At 30.0% G+C, this 8,677-nt stretch overlaps 1 long non-coding RNA gene across 2 annotated transcripts; it reads left to right on the top strand.

Moving 5' to 3' along the window:
* The first annotated feature begins 7,467 nt into the window (after positions 1–7,467).
* Positions 7,468–8,260, top strand: LOC133183050 (uncharacterized). 2 transcript variants are annotated; one of them, XR_009720581.1, is made up of 3 exons: positions 7,468–7,546; positions 7,792–7,896; positions 8,107–8,260. It is a non-coding gene; the product is annotated as an uncharacterized LOC133183050 (long non-coding RNA). The 2 variants fall into 2 exon arrangements; XR_009720578.1 differs by having other exon boundaries at positions 7,517–7,540.
* Positions 8,261–8,677: the final 417 nt, after the last annotated feature.

Below are 8,677 nucleotides of genomic sequence, written 5' to 3'. Positions count from 1 at the left end.
ACATAGTCAGGATTTGTTGAAAAAAGAAGAGTGAAAATTTCATTCAAAAAATAAAGAGATAAGAATCAAATAAGTGTATAATAATTTTGTAATCGCGTCGCCCTCCCGTTGTCAGTAAAATGAATTAAGCCATTGATATTTCACAAAAAAGTGCACGTAGATTACAAATGCAACCAGCAGTTATGTAAAAAAAAGGGGGGGCGGTTTGCATAAATAGTCGTGGGTGCTGTCCTCTCATGTTCTAAATATAGGTGTTCTTGATTTTGACATTCATTCTCCAATTTTAGCTACAAGATTAGTATACAGAAAAACGATTAACACCTTGTTTACAAACAAACACACACGACCATTTGGGACCCATTTTGGGATATACTCTTCATCCTGTATTAGTTTATACTATACTATGTGTATTTATTTTTTTAAAATCTTAATTCGTAACCCCCCCCCCCAAAAAAAAAAAATCCAGATATTCATAAACAGTTATCTATCGTAATCTTGAAATCCCCCAAAAAATTCTTACATAGGCCTATAAAATAAAAAGAGCTTTTATTTATAGTTTCAACCTTGTTCTGAACAAAAAAAGGAAGTGTTCATTTGCAAAATCAAATACTCAGTAATAAGGAGCCGGATAAATATACTTTTAACTTGTTTCCAAATCCCGTTTAATCTTTGTCAAGTGTATGTTTATTCATTATGCTTGTAATTCTAAAAAAAATATGGTTTAAACTATAGGATTTATTACCCGATGTTAAAAGCAAAAGCAATTTTTTTTTTAGTAAAAAAGAAAACAATGCCCTTGTCAACCGAAGTCTTCCTTTACAAAACACCCTTCTTGCTAGTTTATAGAATATCCCGTATATCATGGTGATATTTCATCCTAATCGTATGAACAATACAGCGGGATACTAAGATGTGGAAACGGAGCAAAAATTTTTCTAACATTCTAATAGCATGATTGTATTGCTTTGAATTAAATTTTGAATTCTTCTCATTATCCTTCACTTTCTTTCATGAAATAAAACATTGTATTTTAACTTTACAGCATAATTTCAATACAAAATGCAAATGTTCCTGCTGTCTATTTTGTATAAAACAAGATTGCTGGTATCGACTTGTCGGACAAATCGTTGGAATTATATGACCCCGATATGAGATCGATCCAACAGAATATGGAATACAACCCTTATTTATTTTCTTTTCAGAATTTTATTCGATATTGACTCAGTTGAATAGGTTTATCAAATTTTACTTCCGATAAACTGCAAATATGTTTTTATCCCTTTAATCGATCTCATCCATAAAATATGGAATTATAGAATTAATGTTGCTTTGAATTACCTCTGATATACAAATTATATTTTTCAACTGGTCTATATATTTATCAGTTTAAGATTGTATTTTGTAATTTTTTCTATACCAAGTATTATTTTTGATTAACAACATCTTATACCCAATGCCTGTATCATTTATTGGCAAGGAAGTGGGCTACGCACAAAAATTAGCCATAAAGACTTTTACTCCCGCCAATCTAAAGCATCAGGGGGTCGTAACATAAAGGGTACTTAAGTCTAAGACCATGCTTAAGTAGGACTTAAGTACAGTCTTAAACTTAAGACCGTAACTAGAAACGTGCTAAGATTTGACAATCTTAGCAAAACTTAGGCGGCCGGTAGAGGTGACTTAAGTATGTCTTAACTTTCTTAAACATATATTTAGAACTATTTAACGTTGACTTTCTATGTTAAAATATTCCTCAATTTATATTATGCATTAAAAAATAATTTTCTATATTTAATATACTGGTATAAGAATTATAGTTTTTCGTCGGGTGGGGGGGTGGGGGTGGGGTATTCATCACTGATTGCAATATCACTCTCTAAATGACATATACATCTAAATGCAAAATATTATTTTGGGGGTACGTTTGAAATATTAGTGGGACCTAGGTTATAAACACTAATCTTTATAAGTATATTGTATAATTTTAATCATAAAAGTATAAAAGTAATTTGTATACAACAATCATGGATTTGTTTGTTCACTTTGAAAAATGAGATGAAATGATTTTAAAAATTGTTGGTGAATTAAATGATGATGACTAGAAAACAAATAAAGATTTTCTGTAAATTAGATTGAATGTAGAACGCAACAAGCGAGGATTCAGACAGGGTTCACTACCGTTCACTAACGTTCCAGAGAGAGAGAGAGAGAGAGAGAAAGAGAGAGAGAGGTTGTTGATAAGTTGGAGATATACGAAAAATTATTTTCTTAAAACAATTCTTTAATTTCCATCCTTCATTGAATTGTAAATAAGTATATCATAAAACGTCTGCAGTTTTTGCTTACTGATATGGAGAAAAAAATTCAAAATGTCCCTATTGTTTTGCACTTTTTTTTTTATTAGAGTTTCAATTTCAAGTACATAGACGTTCGGTTATCGTGCCATGTCTGCGAGAATGACAATTTGAAAGCAAGTGAACATTTGTCAAACGAAAGAATAACAACAAACGGTAAACTGAAAACATCGCAGTTTCGAGTGATAAACAATATTCACGCATTTACAATGAACCACTAGTGCCACTTTGTGACCGTGCAATATTTGTTTTCAAATACATTGTATTTCGAATAATTTAAACAGAATTAACTTTAATTAAATACGAAATTAATCTAACTAAATCCGATAGGTAAGGACGTCAGCATTAATATATATGTCATTAAAAACGTAACTAAATCATTTTTACAAATATATATATAAATGAATTGAAAAACTAGGATGATTTATAACAAATATTTTGAACATAAGTTTGACTTAGCTAAGACCTACCTAAGTCCGTTTTATGTTACGGTTTGAGACATACTTAAGTAGTACTTAGGCAGGTCTTAAGATTGCACCTAAAACATACTTATGACCCTACTTAAGTCAAAAACTTAGCAAGCTTTATGTTACGACCCCCAGACCGGAAGGTACCGTCTCGGCCTTTTGGCCAAATTAACAGAGAAGCATTACACAGAATAGTTTAATGGTAGATCTTTTTTCCTAATTGCTGGTTTATTATATTAATTAAAAATAAATCAATTAGCCCAACATGCCTTTAATCATTCAGTCAACATTAATGCCAAAATGAAATATTTATAGAATTAATTCTAATAAATTAAATTCAAATTCATGGGTCAAAGTTGTTTTATGATTTTTTTTTTCTAAGTGAGAAACATTCTTGGAGGAGTTTAGCTTGCTTTTTATTTGATTTAGGAATAGAAAAATCTACGCGGGCTGCAGAAGCAAAATTAATAGAACGTGATATGTTTCATGTGCATTTGGACTTTGAGAGACTTTGAATGCTTTAAAAAGCATCACACCGTATAGTAAGAAATTTGAATGCAAATGAAGAATAAGATGCATGGAGATGAAAAAATACTAATGTTGATCTACATACTATATTTTTACTTAATTATTTAGCAAATATTTAACAAACAATCGATAATTTTCTGATTTTTATGAATTCATGTTTCATAATCGATTATTGGTATTAATCGAAAATATCTTTAAAATATCATAATAATTATCGAACTTCATAGTGTTTTCAAATTGATAGTTATTACCTATTGAAATGAAGTCTATATGAACTAAACAAACCTTGTGAACATTATGCATCTCCTTTGCGAAATATATTAAATCAACCTTAAATCAAATATCCAGTTAATGAAATTCAGATGTTAAGGCTTTCTTTTCCTTATCTTTTCACAAATGTATATAAAATGAATATTTTTAAACATAGCTATGTTGATTTTTAATTTCCAAGTTCCAGTTCCGTTTTCTTTCCATTTTTAGAAACTTTATTAAACTAACCATTGTTGTGTAAATGTGTGAGAAAGATAACAGTCTGGATACCGAACAAACAAACTTTTAGCAAAAATCCTGAAAATAGCTACATGTACCGAAGTCTTGTGTATATGAATAATATGAATGAATAAGTTTAGCCGTGAAAATTTTAATTTTTATGCCCCCGTAATCGAAGATTCGGGGGCATATAGTTTTTGCCATGACCGTCTGTCTGTCTGTCTGTCTGTCTGTTAATCCGCAAAAACTTTAACCTTGCCCACAACTTTTGATTGGTTGGAGCTATGGCTTTCATATTTCACATGTGTATTCCTTATTAAAAGACCTTTCTTTGGGTATCATCATATTTGACCTTGACCTTGGAGTTTGACCCACTTTTGCAAAATTTTATGAGACTTTAAACTTGCCAATAACTTTTGAACACTTGGAGCTTGGACTTTCAAACTTCACAAGTGTATTTTTTGTGAAAAGGCCTTTCTTTGGATACCAACACCGTTGACCCTTTGACCTTGAAGCTTGACTTACTGTCGAAAAAACTTTAACCTTGGCTATAACTTTTGAACAGTTTGAGCTAGGTCTTTCATACTTCGCATGTGTATTTCTTGTGACAAGACCTTTTTTGCGTACCAACATCTTTGACCTTTTGACATAGACCTTGGAGTTTGACCTATTTTAATTTTGAATTTTTTTTACCTTGCCAATAACTTATGAACAGTTAGTGCTAGGGTGTTCATACTTCACATATGCATTCCTTGTGAAAAGACCTTCCTTTAGATACCATCAGCTTTGACCCTTTGACCTTGACCTTTGAGTTTGACCTACATTTGAAAACTTTAACCTTGGCTATAACTTTTGAACAGTTGGAGTTAGGGCTTTCATACTTCACATATGCATTCCTTGTGACAAGACCTTCTTTTAAATACAACAACTCTGACCCTTTGACCTTGACCTTGATGTTTGACCTACTTTAGAAAAACTTTAACCTTGGGCATAGTTTTTGAACAGTTGGCGTTAGGGCTTTCATACTTCACATGTATATTCCTTGTGACAAGACCTTCCTTTGGCTACCAACAATTTTGGCATTGACCTCGGGGTTTGACCTACTTTTAAAAAAAATTCACATTGGCCATAACATTTGAATGTTTGGTTCTAGGGCTTTCACATTTCACGATCATGTGTATCACTTGTGACAAGAACTACCTTTGGGCACCATTTGACCTTGACCTTGCCATTTTACTTACTTTAAAAAAAAAACATTAACCTTTGCCATAACTTTTCAACGGTTTGTACTAGGTCTTTCATATTTCACAAGTATATTCCTCGAGACAAGACCTTTCTTTGGGTACCAACATTTTTGATTTGTTGACCTGGAGTTTGACTTGCATTTAAGAAACTTTATCCTTCGCCATAAGCTGCCATACGGGGGCATCAGTGTTTCACAAATACATCTTGTTTATTCAAAGTTTCACAATGAAGGGATTAAAAGTGATAAAAATTGCAAAGAATAATAGGATGGTTGTAGAAAGGTGGAATTTTGAACTTCATTGAAGCTTACAATTTCTTATTATTTTGAAATTTATTATTTGTATTAATTATAACTAAAATAGGGCCAAAATTATATACCAATCAAGGAATCAATTTTTTTTTGTTTCATCTGTCCTTAGAGAGATTTTATATATATTTTACTGGTGTTTTATATATATATATATATATATATATATATATATATATATATATATATATATATATATATATATATATATATATATATATATATATATATATATTAACATGTTCTTATTAAAAACAATTTCTAAAAAACAGGTAAGCTTTTCACAAATAAATTGACGATTCGAGGATATCAATAGTCTAGATTTCAGTCAATATTTTGCAATTTCTCTGGTCGATAAAATGTATTTGTTATCAAGTATGTCCTTTAGTGAAGGTAAATGTTGACTGACGTTTTTATACAAATTGTTAGAGTATTATTTTCACTTTAGATTAAGTACAGATTTTTCATCTTTCCCGAACATAACAAGGGGCACACGCGGGTGAGTCGACAGGGAATGATTCCTCCTCCATGACACCTGATCCCACCTTGATTCTTTTAGAGGTCGTGTGTTTGCTCTACTCGAAATTTGTGTTTTCCAATGGACTTTTGATCTTCATTAGGTTGCGTTATCGTCATATTTCATTATACAGATTTTAAGAAGTAATTTTGGCAGAGAGATAGCTTACAGGCTTATTTTTTGCTGAAGTATTCGTGTTTTGAGCTAAGTAAAAATATAATTGAAAATGAAATAATATTCGAATTGTGTCTTTTTCTTTGTCCATTCTGTCTTTCCAAATATTATTATATAGTTTTAACTTCCATTAAGATGTTAAGAAAGCCAAATTGTTAGTTTGTTTTTAATAATTCTTTTTTATATTCCTTTTTTTCTGAAAGTTCCCATTTGTCCCCTCGCTCTAAAATAAATGGGGGGGGGGGGGGTTGAAGAATAAAAAAAAAAGCAAATCAAAACAAATAAACAGCAAAACAAAAGAAAGAAAAAATGAATGTATCTTAAAGGTTTTTCCTCAGAAAATAAATAAATAAATACACAGATAAATGCGGGTAATCTGTTTGTATTTAGATTTTTCTAAAGTGAATGATTATTGCTTACAAATAAACTAGGTATATGTAGTCTTCAAATGAAATTTATAGCGCTGTGGTTAGAAAGTGTATGATCAATTTATTTCTTAATGATTCTTATTTTCTTAGTTTCGGTTGTTTTCGTAAAATTTATATTTTCAGTCTAATTAGTAAGTTTTTCACACAAGAACGTTTTTATACACAGTATAAATATACTTTCAATTTGTTTCTAGAATTATTTTTGATCTTTTCAAAGTTACAGGTAAATCTTATTTTTATTTCTTCAATGTTTTTGTTTGTTTATGAAATTAAAAGCTATCTTGTAATAAATGCAGCAATTTCTTTAACTTGTTTGAAAAATTAATGAAGGAAAATATTTTCGTAGTACGAGAAAGAGACATAAAATTACCCACTTCTTTATTTTATGTTTCTTGAGTAAAACAAATGACCTTTGGCATGAGTTGGATTTGATAAATGGTGAGCATTTTCAACATTTTAATTCTCAATCAGAAGCCGCAAAGAAATATATTTTATAGAATCCATTCTTTCATATTTGTAGCAAGAATTACCATATACTTTTAAATGGAATTAAATTTTCGGAAAGTTTTAGGTGAGAAAAAAAAATGTTTTTTCCCCTATTTTTTGGTAACATTGTTGAAAAAAAACTTGATTTTTCTTTGAATGTATATAAAATAGGTGTGGGTCGTAAACAGTTAAATTTCTTCTAGAACTACCACAAGCCTTCAAAGAATATCCGCATTCTTTCGTTTATAATGTAAACACATTCGTATCTGCATTGACATGTTTATTCATGCATTATTTCTAGTTATTGCTCTGTTCATTTAATTAATGTCACAAATAATGAATGAACCTGCTTAGTAATTAAACTCAGGTTTCATTTCCGTTTTTGAAGTCTAAAAATTGAAAGTAATGATTGGTCCACGTAAAATCTAGGATGAAATAAAAGGCCTCAACAACACTGCATGATTGGTCTGCAGCGGTCTTCAACAAAATGGGGAAAGTGTTGGCTGTTTTATTGCTTCTTTTTTCTCTGCTTAGCATAATTTATAGTGCAGGTAAGTTTTTACGATGATTCATTTAATTAATTCATTAAAATAAATAGTTCATTTTACATATCTTGATAAACTGCAGCAAAAAGAGTTTCAATATTTCTTGTATTTCTAGTCAGGATAATATTTCGATAGTACATTTTTATTCCTCGTTAAATGATAAACAGAAAACAAATGAAAAAAAAGAGGAAAGTATCTCTGATGAATGAAGAATAAAAATTGTAACCCTAACGGATGAAAATAATTTGCAGAACGAGATGGTGAGCATTGCTACGGATTTTGTGACCAGAATACGAATTGTGGTATTAACGCATACTGCGACTACAGATATATCTACAGAGGATTTTGCTGTATATGTAAGTATGCAATGTTTAAAAAATCAATCTTAGTACTCTACATCATGTAGATTTAATGTATTACTTTAATTTGTTTTATGATTTGAAAGTTTGATTTCATTTTATTTCTTTTTTTTTATCTAAAATTATTTATAATAAGATTTTTTAAATTAAAAAAAAATTGTTGTGCTCGAAATAGTTGTTTATGGAATGTAATTCGTTACATTTTAGATCGAAGAGGTTAGCACTACTGAGAAAACGTAATACAAAAATGAGGAAATGAGAAAGCACTAAAAGAGCTTCTTAATGGATGGTCTATTGATAAATCCCTTTTGCCCTTGAAGAAATAAAATCTTGAGCAGACAATATAAATTCTGAAAATAAATCAGTAACTTTGTTTTTTTCAATCTAATGCATACTGCTGATTTGGTTATGTCGGTAAAGCAGATTCATTGAAAGTGAATGGTTGTGCGATTCAATCCTGACATGTGACAGGAATGAAATTAACAACACAAGGCCCTGTTTTACAAAAGAACTTACGAACAAGTCTAAAAAAAATTCTCTTAATATTTATTTGGAAATTATTTTGATTTAAATTTATATTACGGAATTAATCTTATTCACATTAAAATCACAAGAATATCAACCTAGAAATAATTGAAAACATTTTTTGTATAACACCGCTCGGTATCTTAGATAAGTCATTACATGTATTATTTTTTTCTTCAGAAAATGATATCTAGGGAATTGTTCTAATTGCTTTTATTAACCAATTATTATGTCTTGTTGTGATACGATCTTA

Source organism: Saccostrea echinata, unplaced genomic scaffold (assembly GCF_033153115.1).
Source record: "Saccostrea echinata isolate AGI-Se365-2 ecotype Australia unplaced genomic scaffold, CSIRO_AGI_Sech_v1 ptg000001l, whole genome shotgun sequence".
Taxonomy (NCBI): domain Eukaryota; kingdom Metazoa; phylum Mollusca; class Bivalvia; order Ostreida; family Ostreidae; genus Saccostrea; species Saccostrea echinata.
Note: the sequence above shows the minus strand (reverse complement) of the source record. Positions and strands in the feature narration are given on the sequence as shown.